Source organism: Elaeis guineensis, chromosome 4, assembly GCF_000442705.2.
Source record: "Elaeis guineensis isolate ETL-2024a chromosome 4, EG11, whole genome shotgun sequence".
Classification (NCBI taxonomy): domain Eukaryota; kingdom Viridiplantae; phylum Streptophyta; class Magnoliopsida; order Arecales; family Arecaceae; genus Elaeis; species Elaeis guineensis.
The window spans coordinates 26,684,622-26,710,880 of NC_025996.2; the positions used below are offsets into that span (position 1 = coordinate 26,684,622).

General features: G+C 41.3%; 1 pseudogene; it reads left to right on the forward strand.

Annotated features, from left to right (window-relative positions):
• The first annotated feature begins 81 nt into the window (after positions 1 to 81).
• The window catches only part of LOC140857277 (long chain base biosynthesis protein 1b-like), a 27,629-nt pseudogene continuing 1,451 nt past the window's right edge, over positions 82 to 26,259 (forward strand).

Consider the following 26,259-nt stretch of genomic DNA (forward strand, 5'->3'; position numbering starts at 1 on the left):
CGTTGAACAACCACGTGCCACCAACGAGGTTGGGTGAGAACTGTGGATGTGCGTCAGGAGGGGCAGTGGCATGAAGCAACCATGGGCCGCCACTGGGGGGAGGGGGTGGATATGGGTGGGAACTGCGGGGGTGCACCAGGGAGGTATTGACGCAGAGAAGCCGCAGGTCACTCAGAGGGCACATAGAGCAGCCACGGGCACTTAGCCTCAGGCCGTCATGGTGGGGTGTGGGCCATGACTGTCGAGGGGTGGGGGGCAGAGGAGCTGCTAGCACTTGGGGGAATAGAGACGAGGTTAAAGGAGCCTGGACGGCAGGCCAAGGTGGGCATGAAAGAGCCGCGGGAGACACGGAGGAACCACATGCAGAGAAAGAAAGAAGAAAATAAAATAAAATATTATTTTTAAAATATTATATATAAAAAATGATAATATATAATATTTAATTTTTTTTATAATATATATATATATATATATATATATATATATATATATATATATATATATATATATATATATATATATATAAAACCTTTTTTTTCGAGTAGCAAAAAAGCCTTCTTTGATGTAGTATCTAAATTGCAAGGTATGATTAAATTTAGTGTAAGAGGATAATTTTATTCCTATCCTTGGAGGTGGTAATCAAGTCGGATTAGATGAGATACAGGTTGAATGGGATACAAAATAGATAAAAAATTTATTAATCCAAGTTTAATGTATTTATTAAATAGATCAAAAATTTAAATTTAAATCTGATTATTTTATTAAACAGCTAATCTAAGCCAAATAATAATGGGTTGAATCAAGCTAAATGGATTCTATGGTTAAGTATTGTCACCCCTATCATCAGTTATCTATTATTTTTATTTGGAAGAATGAACATAAATTTTAAATTTTCCTATGATTCAATAGATGGATTAAATTATACATAAATTTTTATTTGGTAGAATGACATAAATTTTAAATTTTCCTATGATTCAATAGATGGATTAAATTATACAAGTAAAATCCAAGATAACTTATAAAACTATTATTTTACATCCGTAATTAGGGTGCAAATGGGTCGGATCGGACCAGATCATGAATGACCCCGATCCGATATGATTTCTTGATCGAGTCCTAATGTTCGATCCGGATCCAATTCAATTGAAAATCGGGTCGGATCGAGTTAGATCCATGATCAAAAAGTTTGTCCTATTGAATCATTTGGGTTAGAACGGATCTATGTATAATCCGATCCTCATCTAAAAATTTTGGATTTGATTAGGACCCAAATTTTGCTCAGGCCCGATTCGCATGATAAACAAATATATGTGAAGTTTATGACAAAAAATAAATAAATATTACTTTATCTTGACTATTAATTTATAAGTAATTTTTTAAAATTTGATATTTAAATTAAATAAAATTATATAAAAAATAATAATGCTATAAGAGCATTTGAAATTCTAATCCCACTCTATTTGCTCCATAGTCTAGATGTTAGATTCAATACTGAATTCGAATCAGATTGGATCGGGTCGGAATTTAGTAAATCAGATCCAACTCGGAATATTGAACGGATCCAATTTTAGAATCCGATCTGACCCCGCAGGTCCTTTAAAATGGATCGGATCAGGTCTAAGCAGGTTGGACTAGATCAGATCATGGGTCAACTCGACCCATTTGCAGTCTGACTGTAATAAGTGTCTTGACCATAATTCTGGTGTAATTTAGGAAGGAATTTTGTTTTAACTATTAGAATTTTCTGGTGTTGTTTCGGAAGTGTAAATAAGAAAGCATATTCTTCAAAATATATAATAATAAAAGATGTTGCATGCAACAAAAGAGGGTTCAGTATTTTTTTTTTTCTCCTTCTTTTTGAGCAAAATGTTGGACCCGTCAGTCCACATTTCCATAGACTAATGAAATGAGAAGATATTAAGGAATGTTACCTTGCAGGATGTTTATACGATAAAATCAAACTTAACATTTCATTCAAAAAAAAAAAAAATCAGTCTGACTTAGGCCAAAGTGACCCTTTTGAATAAACCGGCAAGATTTTAACCATATCCAACTTGGCCGCACCCCTTAGCGTCTCTGCCGATAAGATAAAGAGCATTCTTGGTGGCGGATTTCTCCATTTCAAACACAAGCATACGTTGGTAAGCATCTCTTGATGCCCTAAGAACTTTCCTTTTTTCCCTTGCCGTTCTTTGGTCAGCCAATGCACTTGAGAGAACAAATGCTCACGACATCTTAGAGTGATTAAGCAACTACTGGTCCCAAAAGAATCCTTTATCTCATTTAGTGCAGGGCCGCCATCGAATCCAATGCCGAGAAGCATTTGGAAGTCTATAGAGCCCGAGGCATGGAGGCATCAGATGCGTATGTGTTTTTTTATTTTTGGTAAAGGATGCGTATGTGTTTTTGAGATGAGCATCAGATGCGTATGTTAATGATAAAAATGTATGAAGGGAAACACCTTCTAATCCTTAACGATCTTTTGGTATAAACAAATTCGAAATAGTTCAGCTTTAGATTAATGCTGCTCTTACTTTGAGAGTTCGGCTCCTTTAGTCTAGGATCTCGTGCCCTTCTTTTGAAAGCTTCGTAAGGAGAAATACAGCTTTGACCAGAGCACATGCTGCCCCCTACAATAGCTACTTATTTTGCTAACCTCTCTATATAGAAAAACCATTTTTCTGAGGGATTATTTGAGCAAGAAACTTGAATGTGAAGGTCCAAGGAAAGCTTTTCTCCCAGAAAACGGGTGCAATTTCCAATGATCATATTAAAGGCATTGCTTTTCTGTACAACCAGTCGTCGCATGAGCTTGGCAGTGGCTTCAGCTTGAAAAGCATTTGGTAGTGGTCACAAAAAGTCCTTTTCATTAAAGCAAGCTAAGTGGAAGTTAGTTCAAGAGAAAGAAGAGCCACCATACTGCATGTTTCATTCTTCAGGCAAAGAGAAACTAGATGCCAGATGCCGCTGATAAAGTGAGATCATGGAAGAGAATATAAGCACTAATTTTTTTTATATCATAATTTTTAAAAATATTTTTTTATAAATAAATATTATTGGGTATAAAACCTCCCTCCAGCCGAAGTTCGTGTCAGGAGTGACCCCTCAGGGATTCTACCGGCATCCGACCTTCGGCGACATCTCTCCGACGGCCGAGCCTCCACAGCATTCCCAAACTCTGCCGACGGATAAATCCCCACCAGTGTAGGTCGGATTCCCCACGACGGACGGACTCCACCCAAGTTTCGACGACGGTTGACCATCCGGAAGACTTCGTCCGGGCTCCTACGAGAGCCGGACTTCGTCCCCGACTCCGACTGCAGGAAGACTTCGTCCGGACTCCTACGGGAGCCGGACTTCGTCCCCGACTCCGACTGCAGGAAGACTTCGTCCGGACTCCTACGGGAGCCGGACTTCATCCCCGACTTCGACTGCAGGAAGACTTCGTCCGGACTCCTACGGGAGTCGGACTTTGTCCCCGACTTCGACTGCAGGAAGACTTCGTCCCGACTCCTACGGGAGCCGGTCTTCGTCCCCACTCCGGCTGCAGGAAGTCTTCGTTCGGACTCCTACGGAAACTGAACTTTGTCCACAGAAAGCCTCTGACTGGGCTCCTACAGCAAATGACCCTCGCCTATAGTACTAACGCTCAAGGCACCCAACGGTAGACGGCCCGCCAGCAACATCCGAGCTCCTTTCAGATGGATAGCCATCTCTCTCCGCCAGGCGCTTCAACCAAGCTTCGGCCGACAGGTCTGGACTCCCTGACAGGCCACAGTAACGGCCACGACTCTGCTCCACCTCTTGCGATGGATTCTGCGCGGCTCCACCACTCCCCGTAACAGGCTCCACGCGGCAGGCCGCAGTAATGGCCACGATTCTGCTCCACTTCCTGCGACGGATTCTGCGTGGCTCCACCACTCTCTGACGAGTCGCGACAACGGACGCCGCTCCACTCTTCGCAACAGACTCCACGTGGCGAGCCATGGTGACAGCCACGACTCCCCCCATTACTCTTCATAATAAACTCCTCCTGGCCAAGAGCGGCCCACTACTAGGCGGTTACAAACGTTGCTATCAATCCGTTGCTCCCTCCGCCTATAAAAAGGAGGCCCCCGATACGTTATTCTTTAAGCTCTAATTTCTATCCCAAAACTCTGCTAAAATTTTCGTTCGAGCACTCCATTCTTGTTGAGGCAGAGAACTGACTTGAGCGTCGGAGGGTCTTGCCGGAGCAACTCCAACTCCGGTTTAGACTTCCTTTGCAGGTCCCGGCGGCGACCGCGACTCCCTCGACTCCAGCTTCTCCGACGCAGGCAGATTTTTGCACCAACAGGATTGGTGCTAGAGGAAGGGGTGCATCTTCACAGTACCCTTATTCTTAAAGGAGTGCTCAACGGGACCGCCTCCGGTCATCTTCTCCGATATCTTCTCCTCCAGTTTCCTGCCTGGCCTCCACCTGATGCCTCTCCAAAGGGCATCCTCCAGGCGGTCAACGGCCTGCGCGGTCGGGTCTCAGCGAGCTCCGCAAGCCCCGACCCCATCTCTGGCCTTCCAGGCTCCTCCTCCTCCAGCAACAGCAGTCGGCATGGAGCAGTCCGATGATCGGCCCCCGACAGATTTCGCCAACACCATCTCGAGAGAATCCCGACAGGAAACAACCGATATATGGGTCGGACCTCTCAAGCGACAAAGGATTGAGGAATCCATAACCTTTACTGAAGAAGATGCTCGGGGAGTTCAATTTCCTTATGACGACGCAGTTGTAGTCTCTTTAAATATAGCTAAGTACGATGTCCGCCGCATTCTTGTCGACGATGAAAGTTCGGCTGACATTTTGTTCTACGATGCCTTCTCAAAAATGTCCATCCCTGACGGTCATTTGGCGCCGATTAGCTCTCCCTTGGTAGGGTTTATCGGCGATGCTGTCCCGGTAGAGGGGGTAATAACTTTGGCTGTGGCTGCGGGTCGATATCCAAGACAATCCAAGGCTTTGGTGAATTTCCTGGTGGTGAAGGCGCCGTCAGCCTACAACGCTATCCTCGACCGACCTGGCCTCAACGCTCTCCGGGCCGTGGTGTCAACTTATCATTTGAAACTGAAATTCCCTACTAACCAGGGGGTCGGAGAAGTCAGGGGAGACCAGGCCCTGGCCAGACACTGCTACAACATAGCCTTGCAAAGAAATGACCAATCTGATCTCTGTCCGGTTGATGGATTGGACGCCCGCGACGATCTCACTGAGGAAAGGGGCGACCCAATCGAAGACCTGGTTTCGATCCCTTTGAACGATGGGGATACGGAGCATGTGGTGAGGATCGGCTCCAACCTGGGGGAAGAGGTGCGGACGCAGCTCATTGATTTCCTATGAAAGAATGCGGATGTTTTTGCTTAGGTCCCAGCAGACATGCCAGGGATTGACGCAGAAGTCATGGAACACCGTCTGGCCGTCGATCCAAAGCATCGACTGACGAAGAAAAAAGTCCGAGGTCATGCATCGGAGAGGCAGAAAGCGATAGCCGAGGAAGTGGACAAACTCCTGAGAGTCGGATTCATTAGAGAAGTCAATTATCCTGACTGGATTTCCAACGTTGTCCTAATCAAAAAGGCGAACGGCAAGTGGAGGATGTGTATAGACTTCAAAAAGCTAAATAAAGCCTGCCCGAAGGACAGCTATCCTCTGCCCAGAATTGATCAACTGGTGGATGCAATCTCGGGCCATGAGCTTCTCACCTTTATGGATGCATTCTCCGACTATAATCAAATCAAGATGGCGCCAGAAGACGAAGAAAAGACTGCTTTCATTACTAACCGTGGTCTTTACTGTTACAGGGTCATGCCTTTCGACCTCAAAAATGCAGGTGCGACCTATCAGCGGCTGGTGAACAAAATCTTCAAGGAGCAGATTGGCCGCAACATGGAGGTCTACGTGGACGACATGCTCGTGAAAAGCAAATCTTCCATGAACCACGTCGCCGACCTCGAGGAGACCTTCGGCGCCCTCCGAAAATATAAGATGAAGCTGAACCCGATTAAGTGCGCTTTCAGAGTGACCTTGGGGAAGTACCTGGGCTTCATGGTATCGGGGCGCGGGATTGAGGCCAATCCAGAGAAAATTCGTGCCATCCAGGAGATGGCCGCCCCGAAGTCGATAAAAGAGGTTCAGTGTCTTACAGGGAGGGTGGCAGTCCTGAATCGCTTCGTTGCGAGGTCGGTCGAACGGTGCTTACCCTTCTTCCAAACTCTCAAGCAGCTGAAGGACTTCTGTTGGACCACTGAGTGCCAACAGGCATTCAAAGAACTAAGAAGCTACCTCGGCTCACCTCCGCTGTTGGCGAAGCCCGAGCCTGGAGAGGAGCTATTCTTGTACCTGGCGGTCTTCCCTATGGCTCTCGCGGTAGTTCTCGTCAAGAAAGAAGCAAAAATTCAACGGTCGATCTACTACATCAGTCGCGCGTTGAGAGACGCCGAAACCAGGTATACTAAATTAGAGAAGCTAACTTACGCCCTATTGATTGCAGCCCGGAGGCTCCGACCCTACTTTCAAGGGCACACCGTAACGTTGCTCACCGACCAGCCGATCAAGGCGATCCTGCACCGGACAGATGCCTTCGAGAGGATAGCGAAATGGGCGATCGAGCTCACAAAATTCGACATCAACTATCGACCCAGACCGACAGTGAAAGCCCAGATATTGGCAGATTTTATAGTAGAATGCACTATCTCGAAGGAAGCTGAACCTGAACAGGGTGAAATTGACGGCCTGGAGCCCCGACCGAACCCCTCCGAAGAAGAAGCAGACCACCCCGATTGCTTTTGGGCCCTCTACGTGGATGGATCCTCCAACATGTCGGGCGCAGGCACGAGCCTGATCTTGATCAGTCCGGAGGGAATCATCGCAGAGTACGCTCTGCGCTTCGAGTTTCCCGCAACAAATAATGGAGTGAAATATGAAGCTCTGATCGCAGGGTTGAGGATCGCCAAAGAATTGGGAGTAGATCGGCTCCAAGTTCACAGCAACTCCCAGTTGGTAGTGGGATAAGTCAGCGAAAACTACGAAGCACGGGAGGACAGCATGGCTAAGTATCTTGAAAAGGTAAAGGAGCTCGTCCCCGCCTTTAGTAGCTTCCACATCAGGCAGATTCCAAGAATAGAAAATACCAGGGCCGATCTTCTCTCTAAACTGGCTACGCTGGCTCCGACTGAATTGCCCAAGGGTGTTCTCTTTGAAGTTCTGAAGTGCCCAAGTATGGAAGAATCGCAGCCCGTGATGGAAATTGATCATGAGCCCAGTTGGATCGACCCACTGGTAGCATATCTCAGGGACGGAGTTCTCCCTCATGATGCAAAAGAAGCTCGGAAGCTCAGAAATCAAGCCTCCCGGTACATCCTCTACGAGGACAAGCTGTATAAGAGATCATACTCTTTGCCCCTTTTAAAATGTCTCCGACCTTCGGAAGCTGACTATGCCTTATGGGAGGTGCATGAGGAAATTTGCGGAAGCCATCTAGGGGCTAGATCCTTATCCCACAGATTGCTCCGCCAAGGGTATTACTGGCCGACAATGTATCGTGACTCCATTGAATACGTCAGAAAGTGTGACCGATGTCAGAGGTATGCCAACGTCCAGAGACAGCCCGCCGCTGAGCTTACACCCTTGAGTGCCCCATGGCCGTTTGTGCAATGGGGAATGGATATCCTTAGATCCTTTTCCGTGGCATCGGGGCAGAAGAAGTTCCTCCTGGTAGCAATTGACTATTTCATCAAGTGGGTCGAAGCTGAATCGCTGGCGAAAATCACAAAAGCTAAAGTACAATACTTCGTCTGGAAGTCAATCGTTTGTAGGTTCGGCCTGCCGAGAACCTTAATTACTGATAACGGGCGGCAATTTACGGGAGCGAGATTCGCCGAATTTTGTGAAGATCTAAACATCTCCCACAACTTCACATCGGTAGCCCATCCTCAGGCGAACGGCGAAGCCGAAGTGACCAACAGAACTCTGCTGCAAGGGATCAAGACAAGACTTGAAAAGGCGAAGGAAACTTGGGCAGACGAACTTTACCATGTGTTGTGGGCGTACCGAACTACCCAAAGACTGCCCACGGGGGAGACCCCCTTCGCTCTAGCCTTCGGCACGGAGGCTGTTATCCCAATTGAGCTCAAGCTCCCATCGGCACGAGTTGTGGCATTCGACGAACATCACAATTCGCAAGGTCTTAAAGCCAACCTCGACTTGCTGGAAGAAAAGTGGGAGGTAGCTCAAATTCGGATGGCAGTCTACAGACAGAAAGTCGCCCGCTATTACAATTCTCGGATCAAAAATAAAGTCTTTAGAGCAGGAGACCTAGTGCTTCGACGAGCCGCTGTCTCGCAACCTCAGGATCGAGGGAAGCTTGCCCCAAATTAGGAACGCCCATACGAAGTCAAGGAAGTAGTCCGGCCCGAAACTTATTACCTCAAAGAGCTCGGAGGAGCAGACCTCCTGCGACCATGGAGCTCGAAAAATTTACGAATGTACTACCGATAACTTCATTTTTAATAAAAGTCTTATATCCACATGTCTTCTCTCTTGGCATGAGCCTATATCGACAGGACGATCGAAACAAACCGTATCGAGAACAGGAGAACTTCACCTCGACAAAGTCGAAAGCCCGGTTACATTTAGACCGGATGGGGGGAGAGGCCCTGCAACGTCTATATGTGCCCCCACAGCCGTGTTAGGAACAGGAGGAGAACCTCGTCCTAACATGAGCAAAATCGAAGGCCCGATTATATTTAGATCGGATGGGGGGAGAGGCCCTGCAACGCCCATATGTGCCCCCACAGCCGTGTTAGGAACAGGAGGAGAACCTCGTCCTAACATGAGCAAAGTCGAAGGCCCAGTTACATTTAGACCGGATGGGGAGAGAGGCCCTGCAACGCCCATATGTGCCCCCACAGCCATGTTAGGAACAGGAGGAGAATCTTGTCCTAACATGAGCAAAGTCGAAGGCCCGGTTACATTTAGACCGGATGGGGGAGAGGTCCTGCAACGCCCATACGTGCCCCCACAGTCATGATTAGGAACAGGAGGAGAACCTCATCCTAACATGAGCAAAGTCGAAGGCTCGGTTACACTTAGATCGGATGGGGGGAAAAGGCCCTGCAACGCCCATATGTACCCCCACAGCCACGTTAGGGACAGGAGGAGAACCTCGTCCTAACTTGAGCAAAGTCGAAGGTCCGGTTACATTTAGACCGGATGGGGTGAGAGGTCCTGCAACGCTCATATGCGCCCCCATAGCCCTGTTAGAGACAAGAGGAGGACCTCATCCTAACCAGAGCTGAAATCGATTACGTCAGAAATAGGAGAAGAACCTCGTCCTGACGCCAATTAAGGCCTGATCATTCAAGATCGGATGGGAAAAGGGAACCTTCCTAACAACCCCTCCACGCTCCCGCGACCCCATTAAGAGCAAGGGGAACTAAGAGCAGGGGGAAAACCCTCACTCGAAAAAAAAAGAAGAGAAAAAAAAGAAAGGGGGAGGGGTTAAAAAGAAAAGCGACGAACTACATCAGCAACAATTAAAAAATAATTTACATTAAAAATACAGGGAATCTCGTCTCGACGAGGATGGGGGTTCTCATCAAAATCTCCGGTCTCCAAAAGAGCTCTCAACATGGGCCAAGGATAAGACGGCTTCCTCAGGGTGACGAGAAGCTTAGACCTCTGAGCTCGAACTCTGAAAGGAGGCGTCAAACTCGAGCGGTCCCGGACAAATCAGCGACCACAAATAGAGAGACGGGTCAATGCGACGGTAATCGGGTACCTCCAAATGGCATCGATATCGAGCGAGGCAAAAGCCGAAGGAGGATCGACGAACGGCAATTCAACACGTGAGTAAAAGAGGTAGCAAAAAATTTCATTCTCATGTTATTTACTAAATATGCATTACAGAGCCCTTAAGACTGAAGAAGAAAAGAAAAAGAGGAGGGGAATACAGCAATAACAATAGCGAATGAAAGAAGCTCGGCAGGCAACGATTTGACGCAAAGTGCGGATAAGATAACAAAATCTCCTTCTCATTCTCGATTAACAAGATGTACGTTACAAGACCCTGAGGGCCGAAAAAAAAATATTACTACAAGACTCGGAAGGAACACATTAGGGACCACTTCAAGCTTTCGACTTCTCCTTCCGGTTCCATCCTTCTCGACAGTATTTTCCAGTGTGTGTGATAAATCCCTCAGCTCTCGCCTCCCGCCTCGTTCCGCTCCATCACCGAAACCCCAACCCTAGGGGAAAAGGGGGGATAGAATTCAAGGGACAGCGACGGCGACGGCAGCAGCGATGACGACCTGCATCGGGAAGAACCGAAAGTACCCCGGAGGCCGCGATGGCGTCGGAGGCATGCACCACCACCGTGTGCTCCACGACAACCACCGTCCTAGGTACTTCGGCAAGGTCGGCATGCGTTACTTCCACCATCCTCGCAACAAGTTCTACTGCCCCACCGTCAGTGCCGACCGCTTCTGGTCCCTCGGCCCCGACAATGTCAAAAAATCCGCCACAGCTTGTGACGACAACTCTGCCCCCTTGACCGGTGTCACCCCGTTCAACTACTCCAAAATTCTCGGGCGGAACGCTCTCACCGGTTGTTTCCATTATTAAATCCCTATTGTTGAAGGAATTCTCCCTCGAGCCTCCTTTGAGGCGGTGGAAATCCTCAGTGACAGTTCGATAGCCGGAGAATTCGCAGGCCGCTGTTTTCCCCCTCCTACTCCTCTTGATCCGTGGCATCCTCTCAAGGTTGGCCTCCGGGGTAGAAGCCCCAGTGGGAGAACCCCTCGAAGGGGCTCGAAAGACTGAAGGCGGTGGGAGCCGGTGGAGATGGTGAAGACTGGTGAGAAGAGTGCTTAGAGTCGAAAAGGGCGCCGATGGAGTGACTAAACTCTCAGGTAGAAGAAAGGTGTCGACTCTCAGGCGAAGTGAAGCCCTTGGAGGGAAGGAGGGGGATTAAATAAGCGACGGGGCCTGGCACAGTTATGGTGGCGGATATCCCTAAGTCCACCAGCGCCCGCCACGTGTCCCACTCACCGTGACGTAGGGCTAGCTGCTGGTGGGACCATTATGGTGTGGTGCTTAGGACTGCGCTCCGGTGGGAATTCCGAAAGGACTCTTCGGATCGCCCTAATCGAAAAAAGACTCCAGCACGCGCGCATTGAATGCCAAGATTTTCGAGGGCGATCGTGTGCAGAATTCAAGAAAATGATTTCGGCTGTGAAAATTTTTCTGTACTTTCTTAGTTCGAAACTCGAACTCGGAAGTAGGGGGACTGGTGTTGGGTATAAAATCCTCTCCCCAGCCGAAGTTCGTGTCAGGAGTGACCCCTCAGAGATTCTATCGGCGTCCGACCTTCGGCGACATCTCTCCGACGGCTGAGCCTCCACAGCATTCCCAAGCTCTGCCGACGGATAAACCCCCACCAGTGTAGGCTGGATTTTCCACGACGGGCGGACTCCACCCAAGTTTCGACGATGGTCGACCACCCGGAAGACTTCATCCGGGCTCCTACGGGAGCCGGACTTCATCCCCGACTCCGACTGCAGGAAGACTTCGTCCGGACTCCTACGGGAGCCGGACTTCGTCCCCGACTCCAACTGCAGGAAGACTTCGTCCGGACTCCTACGGGAGCCGGGCTTCGTCCCCGACTTCAACTGCAGGAAGATTTCGTCCGGACTCCTATGGGAGCCGGACTTCGTCCCCCGACTTCGACTGCAGGAAGACTTCGTCTGGACTCCTACGGGAGTCGGACTTCGTCCCCAACTTCGGCTGCAGGAAGTCTTCATCCGGACTCCTACGGAAACCGAACTTCATCCACAGAAAGCCTCTGACTGGGCTCCTACAGCAAATGGCCCTCGCCTATAGTACTAACACTCAAGGCACCCAACGGTAGATGGCCCGCCAGCAACATCCGAGCTCCTTTCAGATGGATAGCCACCTCTCTCCGCCAGGCACTTCAACCGAGCTTCGGCCGATAGGTCTGGACTCCCTGACAGGCCACAGTAACGGTCACGACTCTGCTTCACCTCCTGCGATGGATTTTGCGCGGCTCCACCACTCCCTGTAACAGGCTCCACGTGGCAGGCCGCAGTAATGGCCATGATTCTGCTCCACTTTCTGCGACGGATTCTGCGCGGCTCCACCACTCTCTGACGAGTCGCGACAACGGATGCCGCTCCACTCTCCGCAACAGACTCCACATGGCGAGCCATGGTGACAGCCACGACTCCCCCCATTACTCTTCATAATAAACTCCTCCTGGCCCCGAGCGGCCCACTACTAGGCGGTTACAAATGTCGCTATCAATCCGTTGCTCCCTCCGCCTATAAAAAGGGGGCCCCAGATACGTTATTCTCTAAGCTCTAATTTCTATCCCAAAACTCTACTAAAATTTTTATTCGAGCACTCCATTCTTGTTGAGGCAGAGAACTGACTTGAGCGTCGGAGGGTCTTGCCGGAGCAAACCCAACTCCGGTTTAGACTTCCTTTGCAGGTCCCGGCGGCGACCGCGACTCCCTCGACTCCAGCTTCTCCGACGCAGGCGGATTTTTGCACCAACAAATATCATAAAAAAATTGATCAACTTATCCATATTCTCACAGTTTTGAAGACAGATAAATTATTTTTTCATACATAACATTTACTCATGAAATAAAAAAAAATCTTATCCACCTAGGAGTAAGAGTGACAAAAGTCAATCCGACCCACCAACCTGATCCGTATTCGACCTGTGTTAAACATGTTTGGGTTTGGATTAAATGGGTTCGGATCATAAATGAGTCGACCTATTTAACCCATTTAATAATCGGATTGGATTCAGATTTTAGGTTACTGACCTGTTTAACCCGTTTAATAAATGGGTTGAATCGAGTCGGAATGGGTCGGGTTATAACCCATTTAAACCGTTATTTATAACCTTAATCGGCTTAAGTGTTATCAGGCTATATTCTTTCCTTTGCCATTCGATCGGACGAAATGTTGCTTCCGATCCCAGACTTGCAGCTATTCCCTTTCCCTCCTTTAGGGTTTCCATTCCATCCCTCCTCTCAACCGACGATCCCCTACTATCTTCCCCACCGTCGGCAATAGGTGGCCGTCTACTATCAGCTCCTCTCTGTTCGCGGTAGTGCTGAAGGGAACTCAGAGGAAGTTTAGGTATTCCCCTCCTCCTCCTCAACCTCTTTCCTTAGATGCTGCTCCTCCCTGGTCTCCCCTCATTATGAGAGCGCCGGTCGAGACCTGGCCTCCATCTGTACTCTTTAGCCATCGTGACACCCGACATCACAATGACAGCAAACTCGGAGGAATTGCGAGGATTTTTGCTCTGATCTCTGAGGTTAACGTTCCCCTCCGATCTTTGGGGTTGGTGTTCGATCTAGATCCGAAGATTTTTTTCTTGAATTTACATTAGGGTTTCTGAGATTTCATAGTGATCTGATCTATTATTCTGGGATTTCATAGTCATTTATGTATTGTCTCATTTATGCAATTGATTTACTGATTTTTTCTTAGATTTACGTTAGGGTTCCTGGGAGGTTTGTGTGATCTGATCTTTACTCGGCTGGTTTAAGTCAAGAATTTTTATCTAACTATTTTTGCTCTAATTTAGGAGTTTCTGGCTCTCTGATGATCATTGTTTATCTAATTGGATTTTTTTTGGATTTATGTTAGGGTTCCTGAGAGGTTTGTATGATCTGGTCTTTGCTCAGCTAGTTTAAATCAGAAATTTTTGTCTAACTATTTTTGCTCTGATTTATGGGTTCCTGGCTCTCTGATGATCATTGTTTACCAGCAATTTATTTAATGAATAGTATCTTACATGTATCATTTATGTATTGTCTTATTTATGCAATTGATTTATTAATTTTTTTTTTGGATTTACGTTAGGGTTCCTGGGAGGTTTGTTTTAAGGTTTGTGTGAAGCGAAAATTCAGTGCAGGGGCAAAATGGTAATTTTAAATTTTTTTCAAAATTACTATTTTACAGCGAAATTATTAATTAATCTCATTAATTAATACTAATTAATCCTACACTAGGATCTAAATATGATACAACAGCATGCATTTAAATTTGAAATTCAAATTTGAAACAGTAAATTTTTTACTGTACTGTGTTCAGAACACATCACCTTTTGCGGGTAGTCGATCACCACAATATGATCACCGTCGGGGGGCTCTGATCGTCACATCGCAGCCACACTAGTGTCTGACCTCTGCGGATCATCCACACGAAGCTCCTGTCTGATCGGCTCCTCACGAATGCTAGTTCGTGATTTCATCCTTTTGATGGCTGATGTTGATCGAACTCCTTCGATCGATGTGTGCCGACTCCTCGGACGTTTTGGATCGTCTGCACGATTGGTTGAGAGGCTGATGGATCTCTTCCTAAAATTTGGTTGACTGCTCACTGCTCAGCCCACTATCGATCCTCGATAGCTTGTCTCTGTACCTCCATCAGTCGAGCCTCGTAGGTAGAATGGATGTCAGCCCTAGATGAACGTGAGGATGAGGGAGCAATGATCCCATACCCTAGACCCTGAACATAACAGGGTCTCGTACCAAGCATCTGATCATAGATCTCATCATCTGTGGGTGCAATCGAGCTCTTAGGGATAAGCTGGGATTTCATATCTGTCGTACGGTCTTGAAAATTAAAGTTATAGCTATTTTAATTTTATAATAAAAATCAGACTATGAATGAAAAAATAATTAAAAAAAATTATAAAGAGCTCCTGGCTCCCTGTTGTCCACTCTCCTGACCGTCGCTGGTGGGTCCGCTGGTAGATATCGATCCTACCAGGAAGCTCGCCACTCTCAGCATCTCTCTACAATTTGAAAATAATTAATTAAATTTTTTTAAATAAATAAAAAATTATATGCTAATTAAAAATTAAAAATTACCTACCATATGCTCCATGTGACGAGCGAACGACCTCGAACCTCCATAATAGGTACGGTTTGTCTAGCCTGATTTGCGATGTTCTGGACACATCTTCTCTGTACATTTACCAGTCAAATTAGTAGATAATAAATTTAATTTAAGAATAAATGATTCAATCATCCATACTGATGCTGTCATAAGGCTGCTGTCGTGCTGCCTCCTCCCCATGATCTTGCATCATATGGTACCAATGCTGATGCATATGATGGCGATAATCATTGAACGACACTCTGGATCCCCCTCCCTTTCTCATTTTATAAAACATCGCAAGAGATGTTGAAAGCGTGTGAGTGGATAAGAAGAGGTGGTTGCTCACTTAAATTCAAATCAAATTTGAATTCAAGTGTCAACTAATCTTATCCTCATCCATTTATGCGAGAAAGAAGAGATGGCGTGGCCAATTTTTTTTTTTCTTTTTGTGCGTGGAGACTTTCACGAGAAACTATTTCTCGTGTGGAATATGGGGCGCACAAAAGAGGATAAGCAGGCGCATGGTTATTTGGTTATCCATTCAAATTCAAAATTCCTTTGAATTTGGATGGGTAACAAACCAAGTTAATCCAAATAATTGGCGCACAGAAACATGGGCGTGAGAGAGCTTTGCATGGGAGAAAATTTACGAGAAAATTTCTTTTCGTAAATTCAAATGGGCGCAAGGAAGTTGGGTGGTGCAGAAAATTTAAAACAAGGTGGTTTGATTCAAATTGAGCCAACCTAATTAAAATAGGTTAAGCATAATTAGATCAGATTAAACCCAACACAATTAGGCTTAATTAGGTTCAATAAAATCCAAATCAAATCAGGAATTAACTAAGCCTAACCCCTGATCAAATCAGGGACTAAACCACCTTAGCGATTAGATCAACACTTAACCTAATCGGGTCAATCCAAATTGAATCCAATTCAATTGGACTTGATCTAAAAATAATTACTCAATCAAATTGAGTTAATTAGCGATCAAATCACTAATTAAACCTCTCATAAATATTGAGTACAAATTCGATGGGCAATTAAGCATCAGAGACCATCGATATGAAACCCTGATCAAAGAGTTCGAATTTCAAATTCAAAATTTGAAATTCAAAATTTTGACCTCGGTACCCAAAATGTGTGGAACTCATGATCAGAAAATCCTAATTCTCAATCATAGAGTCTCAGACACATAAGACTCATAATCAGCCATCAGATCAGAAAGAAATCTCTAATGTGTGTGACCCCGCAGGTTCGAACCTAAGCCGGTAGCACAGGAACCAATTCCTGTACTAATCGAAGTGACCATCTAGCAATGGTATCCGACGATCGGATAGGTCGAATAGTCGCAATCGCAACATTCAGAACCTACGTGAATATGGTTACCGTATAATTCATCCCTTTTGATCCTTGTGTTTAGGACACTCAGGGTTAAACTGTCAACCCTGATGAGATCATCCGAATCGTGCTCAACTCAATTAGTCCTGACTCCTCACTAGGACTACCCTGGTCAAGATTTTGCTAAATTGAAACACGACTGTACACAGCTCCTAAACTGGAGTGGTCAATCCCATCTTGACACACGCACCGACAAGTCAAGTACTTGACTACACCCAGCAGCCTTTCATCACTGAATTAGAAATTCAGATAGTCCAGTGCCTAAGTGCAGTGAGTTGCTTGCAAGTCACCGTGGCGATTTCAGGTCGGAGGGACATTTATACCCATATCTCATCAGAGCAAATCTTGACAGTAGAAATAGCTCCGGAGTCGGTCACGTTCAGTACAGATGTACCATTATATCTCACCTGTATGCCATACCAATGTCTCTACACTCCTTGGTTATGAGGACAACCAACCCATATGGCACACAACGACCTATGCTCGATAAACGTTGTCGTCCTTAGTAACAACGTATCATTTGGTCGCGAACAGGTTTAAGGACTAAGCGACAAATCCTCCTTTGTCGAGTCTAAATAGTCCTAAGGACTTTACCACAACACAGGAGTTCATTAGAAGATGAAACATTTGTGATGAAAAAATTTCAAAATAACTTTTATTTATTTATAATTCATATACTAATACAAAAGGAGCACAACCGTCAATAGACTGACGATTGGCTTTGAGACACTATTCCCAACATTGTGTAGGGAGGCTATGATGATTTTGAAATATCTTTTTGTTGATTCAATTATTTCTAACAGCAATAATCTTGAACGGCCTTCTTCTATAGGCAACCGATTGTTGTTGTTTTGATTTAGTTTCCTCTTTCACTGAGTTGCTATTTGGGAATATGTTCTGAATTCTGATATTATTTACAGTAACATGTTAACTTAATATTTTGATATATGTATTTTACGTTCTATAATATGATATTGCAGGTTTCATGTTTGTCTTGTTCATATTTTTGGACATATATATATATATATATATATATATATATATATATATATATATATATATATATATGTATGTATGTATGTATGTATGTATATATGTATGTATTATGGAAGCTATGATGATTTCTGGATATATGTTTGATGACTCAACTATTTCTAGCGGCAACAATTTTGGATGGCTTTCTTCTATAGGCAACCGATTGTGGTCATTTTGATTTACCCATGGATTAATTATCACTTTATCAGATTTGAGCCTTGTCTTCTTTTCTAGATATGTATGGATCTTTCTTTCCATTCTTTTCGATGGCTCCAGCATGGTGCAGGTGATGGAGAAGGTTGGTTTTAAAAGTGGGAGGACTTCTTGGATGCTTATCTATGAAACAGTTTAAATGTCTAAACAGGTTAAACGGGTTGGGTCGGGTCAGATTTAGAGGTTAAATGGCAATTTAGAGGATCAAGCACGACCACAGCTGATCAGGTGCTCCTAAAATTTCCTGTTAGTTTATGAACTACTATAAAGAACGAACCATTTGATTTTTGGTTGTGACAGATCGCTGCAAGGCATTCGAATAATTTAAGCAGCGGTGGGAGTGGCGAAGATGATGCTCATAAGTGATATCAGACGAGTTTATGCACTTGGGAAGGATAATTTTGGAGAAGCAGATACTTCAGATAATCTTTTATCAAAGCCTCAGCTAGTGGAATCTTTGAAAGATATATTTGTTGTTCAAGTAGCAATAGGTTACTTCTTCACATTTGTGAAACAGGATTTCTAATCGAGGGGAGTTTTAACAGTCAAATTCTTCCTTCACACCTGCCTTTCTATTTGGTGTGCTTGTAAAGAGCTGATATATTTCTCCTATATCATTATATAAGAATTTTGATGCTGAAATTCTTCAATCAGCATGCATTTGAATGCTTGACATCGGTAAATTAATTTTCATTGGCAGTAAGTTAATTGCTCATTGTTATTAGTTTTCCCCTCTCAAACTAAGAACATCATTAGGAAGCATCCAAGATTGTTGCTTGCACTTCACAATCTTTAGGGGTCTTTGTTCCTCAATTTTATTAGCCTTTTGTTTATCTATGAAACAGTTTAAATATCTAAACAGGTTAAATGAGTTAGGTTAGATCGGTTAAACATGTTAGCTGTTTATTAGATAAGTTAAATGATAAATGGATTAAACGGATCGGATAAATAGGTTAACTGTTTAATAAATATGTTAAATGGGTCGGGTCGGGTGATCTGTTTATTAAATGGGTCAGGTTCAGGTTTAAAAATCTGACCTATTTAATAAACATGTTGAGTTCAGATTTGATGTTTTCTGATCCGATCCGTATCCGATCCGACCTTATTCCACCCCTACCTAGGAGGTGGCTAAATCATTGTTCCATCAAACGAAAAAGTAACCCATTTAATTTATTTCTAATATACCCTTAACCATATAATAATATAATATAATACTTGTATAATATATTATAATAATATATAATAATATAATATAATATATTTAATATTTATAATATATTATACTATATTATTATATATAATATATAATATATTATTTTAATATAAGATATTAATATAATATTATATAATAATATAATATATTATATTATATTAATGTATAACAATAAAATAATATAATACATTAATATTTTACATTCTAATATAATAATATAACAATATAATATAATATAATATGTTATAATAAAATGAAGTAATATATAATAATAAAATATATTATATTATATATTTATATAATACTATAATACTATATTAATATAGTATAATATATTATAATATATTATATTAATATAATAATATATAGTAATATAATAATATAATAATATAATATATTAATATTTATAATATACTATATCATATTATTTTATATAACAATATAATATAATATAATATATGTTATAATAATATATAACAATAAAATAATATGATATATTAATATTTTATACTATAATATTATAAATAATAATTTAACAATATAACATACTATTATAATATGTGATAATATATTATAATGATATAATATATAATCACAAAATATAATAGTTATATAATATATTATAATAACCATATAATAATATAATATAATATAATATATATTATATTATATTAATTTAAGATATTAATAATATAATATAATATAATATATTATATATTTATATAATACTATAATGATATAATAATATAGTATAATATATTATAATAATATAATAATATATAGTAATATAATAATATAATATAATATATATTATAATAATATATAACAATAAAATAATATAATATATTAATATTTTATACTATAATAATATAACAATATAATGTACTATTATAATATATGATTATATATTATAATGATATAATATATAATAATAAAATATATTAGTTATATAATATATTATAATAATATAATATATTCTTATATATTAATATGGTATAATATAATATAATATATTATATTATTATATATTATAATAATATAATATAATATATAATAATATTAATATAATAAAGAGTATTATGGGAGATATAGATAGACTATAGCAACTTATCCAGAAAAATAGTAATATAAAAGAATATGAATAATAGATTTTTAAATTATTTTTTAATACATAAAAGAATATGAATAAATTATTTTTCTGTTTAAATATTATTTAAAAAATATTTATCTAAAAAAATATAATTTTTTAAGTAAATTGTTTACATGCAAAAGGATGGATCCTAAAGGGTGCAACATAGAATACTTTTCTATGTGTATTGGTGTAGTCTTTAGAAGTCATACGTATTTATAGAAAAGATAATAGCAGTGCAGACCAAATGACATACGTGGCCTAATATTTTTATTAATTTTTAAATATTTTATTCTAAACTGATTGTATTTATTCCAAACTGATTTAATAAATCTGGTTTATCAAAAAAATGTCTGGTGCTTCTGAGAGCAAGGCAAGACAGAAGAGGTGGTTAATTATGAGCAGATGTAGAGACAGTGCGGAACTTGCTAAATGTTTGAGTTGCATCGCATTGTATCTTTCATGCCCAAGAAGGATTCACCTAACTTCATGCGAAACCACCGTTGGATTATCCACCACACAGCTCTCAAAGCATGAGCTGCCGGTGATCCAATGGTGGGTTCGCCGGAAGGAATGCAAATCCTTCTTTGGTGCAAAGGATACATCCGTGATGGGAAATTTTTTTTGCACCATAGGCAGTGCAGAAAGTCCGACCCCATTTTACTCGATCGGCCTACATAACCATTATTTTTTAAAATATATTTAATATTTATAATTTTATTTTTTTATTTAAAATTTTAAATAATAAAATATATTTCATCTTTAAAAAAAATTATGATATCCTATATCAAATTATATCTTTCTACACGCAGGATGTTATAATATAGAAGGGATATATTTGTCCAACCACTTTCCAACGCGCATTTAATGCTGCAGTTTTATTTTTTATTTAAAAATTTTGAATGACAAAAATATTTTTATTCTTTGAAAAAATTAAAATATTTTGTGACATATTATGACATTTTACATCAAATTATAACATCATGCATGCAAGATTAGACATAAGATATCATTTTTTTTTTTTTTCAAGATCAAAGATATTTTCATCATTCAAAATTTTAAATAAAAAAATAAAACTACAGATATTAAATATGCGTTAGAAAATGATAGTTATGTGAATTAATCAGATAGAATGATTCGCTCCTCCGCATCAGATTTTTTATACTGTGTACAAAGAATTCCCCACCAAGATACATGTTTGAGGTGGGGAGGTTGCGGTGAGTAGCGATCTCAGTGGCCTTGGTCCGCCCAAGACGGCCTAAGGCCGGGCGTGGAAGAAGAACCAGGCCTAGGGGTAGGGAGCAGACTATCGAGTCAGGTCCAGGCCTATGAGATCAGTGCGGCAAACGGTTCGGGCCCAAGACTAGGCTTGGGTCCAGGCCTGGCCTCATTTGAACTTACCGACGGCGGGCTCGTTTGATATGACGACCTGGCTTAACAGTTAACCCCTTTGCATTCTTGTATCTGCCTGGTGCGGTCCTGGCGATTGTTCTTCCGACTGCTAATTTTTTTCTTTATTTTCTTTTATTTTGTTTATATGTTACCTGAACTCAGCAATATCCAGAAAATCATTGACCACTTGAATGAAAAATACTGAGCATTAAACCGCCCCCTCCCTCCTCATGGATTCCGTTTGAGTGTCTCTATTTGTATGCGTGTGTATATTTGTCCTAGTTTAGTACAGATCGCAGAGGACAAATCCCAATCGATTCAGTGAGGGCTAGGATTTTTTTAAGTGAGCACATTCCCCCTCTTTCCGCCTTTAGTTTTGGAATTTCAATGCAGGTATTAGCCGGATTCCTTTGGTTTTTTTTTTTTTTTTCGCCCCATGCAGTTGATGAATTTTTGGGTTTTGTGTCTTCTTAACGCGTCGTCCTTGCTCTCGAATCATTTGGTATTGAAAGGTAGCTAGATTTGTGTAAGATTCTCAGAGAATAAAAAGATGCTGCCTTTTTTTCGGTTGTAATGTGGAACTCTCTTCTGTAATAATGGATGTGGTTGGTCTATTGATACCTTTCCTAGTAATTTGGTTTCCGCCCACTTGCATAAAATGGGGAACAGTTGGGTATATTCGAGTTCATTGGAGTAGGAGTGACAAGAATGGCTTCAGCTGTTATGATTGATAACTTACGGCAACGGCACTAGATTGGACGTGGCGGCATTTGATGTTCTGTTGGCCAAGGTAGGTTTTTTCAGCGTCCATATTGATGGTGGGTTCTATAGTTTCTCAGATGATAAAGAAATTTGACTTTCTTGTAATGGATAATTATCCTAAGATGGGAAGAAGTCGTTCTGAACGGAGTTTATGTTGCTGTTTTTGTGATTGAAGGGCACCTGGTTGTTGAAGTCCTCCTGTGTGCAGTCTTATTGTTCCAGCTTATACGAAAGAGATACAAGGTCCTGGAGAAGCCGCTGACTGAGAAGATATGTTATTACTTTGGTGACTGTAAATTAATCAGATTGATGTATGCTCTTGGTTCCCTTGGGTTTCCCTCTAGAATATATCACTATCTACTGTTAAAAAGTGGCTTCTGATTGACCCCTTTGATGATGAATTTGATATTATAATGAATTTTGAATGTATCACAAACTACAGGAAATAGATGAACTTTGTGATGAATGGGTCCCAATCTCTTCATCCACTAATCACAAAGGAAATGATAGCTCAACATCCTACTTTGGAGAGGTGAATAAATTTGCCTCTTTGAGATTCAATACTATTCTCACACCACACCTTTTGAATCATTGAAATGTCCACTGCATTATGCCTTTATATCAATTCGCGTATGGTTTCAAATTTTAGAACATTGGTTGTTGGATGAAGATTTCTTTCTTGAGTCCATATCATGGATCATATTGCAATCTTCACAGTTCTAACTTAATCTTAGTGGAAAATAATGAAACGGTATCAATCAAAGCCATCTCAGACTGTTTCCCTCAGTTGTCCTTGGTGGGTGCTGCACTGAACAATAAAATGACTTGTGGAAATAAGCAAGCAGAAAAGACATGATGCTATATTGTTGTTGAATCTGTGTACCAGATGCATATGGTGATTCCGTTATTCTTCTGGTGAATTAATCAAGCCTTCTTATTGTTTAGACTGTGCACCATTCTGAGCCAAGAAGTTGTTAAACATGCACAATTCACTTAATTTACTTGAAATTCCATCATCGTTAGTTGTGGTAATCACTGGGATATTAATTATTTGTGTAAAAGAAAGTGCAAATTGTAGTCTAATGAAGTTCATCCTTGTTGCCAAGTAAATCAGTAAAAGGTGTTTTTATGTGTGAAAAATTCAAAAAGCTGTGATCAATGTTAAATATTTGTAATGAATAATAAGTACAGAGTGTGCACTTAAACAAAGATCTGAATTAGATAAATATCACCGGAAAATGTCTCTCCATTGTTTTCATATCCATTGTTGAGATATTGCATTTATTTTATACAGAAGGGGACATGAAGGTTGTGAGCTGTCTGTGTAGGTTGTATGCCCCGTAAATGTCTTTTTAGGTTCTATGCCCCGTAAATGTCTTTTTTTAGGCACTGTCATGGATATCAAGGCTGATGTAATGGGCTGGCAAGTTGATTCTTGACACTCGACTTTAGTGGCTGGCTAAGCCTTTTTGCCTTGTCAGTGGCATTAGAATTTTCTTCGCATGCCATTGTATACTCATACTTCACAGTATATGTTTTTCACCTCTTTTTTTAATAGCAATTATATAAGAAATAAAGTTGTTGGTTATTTATCTATCAGAATATACAAGTCTTTAGAACCTGTACATGTTTTCAGATGTTCTCAACATCCACCTCAACTGAGAAATAATTGTTATTCATCACAAATTTGAGCAACAAACTGAAAAGATATAAGTTCTTTCCTGCCAGCTTGAGGTTTTTTTTCGCTTAGCGGGTGTATCATTGTTTTCTTTGCTTATTCTCTTCCTAAATATGGATTTCTCTTTTCAGTTAAAACATTAGTTGATGCACACTAATCATGATATTTACTTTAAAATAGGGATTTTATGGTTTGTGGAATTTGATACATTAATGTCCACTTCCATTCACCTTACAAGTGGAAATTCTAGTGCTTGACTAGACTGAATTGCCGCAGTCAGAGGCTGTATGGTTACCCCTTCTATCTTGTAACTTAATAAAGAGGGTGTAAAGAATTTTTAGTTTAGCATTCTGTCCATTTTCCTGTCATAAGTTCCAAGTCTCGACAATTTATTCATTGATAATAAATTTTTTGCTAGTTAGAATCCCTTTTCTTGCTTCACTGATAATGTTGTACTTATGAATTACTTCAGAATACTGGTCGGGTGGCACCCTTGGATGAGATTGTCAAACTGAAAGAGACATACCACTTCCAGCTTGTGTTGGATGAAATCCATTCTTTTGATGTGCTTGGATGATCTGGGAGAGGTCTTGCTGAATATTTGTGGGGTTCCGGTAGGTCTTAGGATTCAACCCTATCTGTCTTGCTTCTTTCCTATCCATTTCTTTGCATTCTGAATCTGGCTCATCAATGCAGGTTGAGAAAATTGATAAAATAACTGCTGGGGAATGCCTTGGCAAATGATGGAGGCTTTTGCACTCGAAGTGTCAGAGTTGTTGATCACCAAGTGTGAACATCAGTTATTGGAAGCTAATCTGGAGTGATTTTGGGGCTTTGAACTTCTGCTATACACTATCATGTAGGCATATCTCTAATCCTGATTTTTGTTCTTGCAGCATCTCAGTAGCTCTGGTTATGTATTTTCTGCATCTTTACCTCTCTATCTTGCAAGTGCAGCAATTACTACAGTTGATTACTTGGAGGAGAATCCATCTGTCCTTCAAACACTGAGAAACAATCTCTCTTTATTACAGAAAGGTGTGTTCTGTAAAAAGCAGTTGGACAGGATACTGAGTTCTATAAGTGCTACCTCTGGTTTATCTTTTGGAGAATCATATGAACATACTATTGCAACTGTCCCATATTGTCTGGTGATTGGTTCTTCTTGTACTAAAATTTACTTTCTTTAATACAGTCTGATATTGACCAAAATGGGTTTTAGTACTTTCGTATTACAAGGTAAGAAATGTACATTGCACTCATTGATGAAACTACATCATAAGCTTACAAAAAGATATTTATTGAAAATGCTCAAGTATCAAAAAATCTATGTTCTTGATCCGTTCAACACTCAATCAAGAGTTCAAGGTAGAAGTTGATTTCTTGGATGTAATCCCATGCTGTGTGTAAAGGTGGACCAACTAATCATTTGCTGGATACCAAACCCATTGGAGGCTTACTAAGGGATAAGAGTTTGTAATACAAACATGTAAGGTAACAAAGCAATCGAGGCATTCTCTTCTTTACTCAACTCTTCACAGCACTGTAATTCCTTCTTTTCATGGATTTGGATATTGTGTACATAGAATTCAACATAGATTTGGATATTGCTCTATATGGTGGGACAAGGTTTCAAGTACCAGCCCATTCCAGGCCTCTGCCAGCACCTAGCACAAGTTAGCAGAAGACCTATCAAGTTTAGTCTTAATTAAAAAAAGGGACATCTTGACCCTTTTTTTTCTCTTTCTTGTTTTTTCACCTCTTTTGTCACTGCATTCCCCATGACACCAACACTTAAGCAATCAGCTAACTAGTTTCTTCAAGGAAGATGCTTATAGACATTGCTTACCTTTCATTATGAACTAATTAGTTGAATGAAATTAGGCTTCCTCATTATCATATGGCTGACAAACTTGCAACCTGATTCCCTGATTGATGCAAACATTGTAAATTGAGGGCAGAATATTGTAATAGAAATAAATCTATTTACAAATTTACTTTATCATCCACGAAGTAATAGCCTGGTAAATGCATGCTTTATATCAGGGAATTATTGCTGTTCATTATTGTTGTTTGATCACTCATGAAAATGCTATTGGACTTTCCAGTCTGATCATACTACAAGATTCTGATAGTTATTTGGATCTAAGAATGGTAAACTAAATAATTATAATATGAAGAATCACCTTCTGTTTTGTATGTGATGTATGCTGAACAAAAAGCTTTCCTTGCGGGACTTCAAAGTATGACCTTCTGTCTCTTTTGTTTCATCTTGGGGAAGTTCAGGCTTGGCAGATGTACCAGGACTGACAATCACTAGCCATCCTTTATCACCTTCTGTGTTTCTAAAACCTAAAAAGAAAATTCAAGAGTTTCAGCAAGGAGGGACTTGCGGCTTCTTGACACTATTGCCAATAGGGTAAGCCGATGGATGACACTATTTTGAAGAAGATATTGGAATGTACAGTATCTTAAAGCATTAGTCC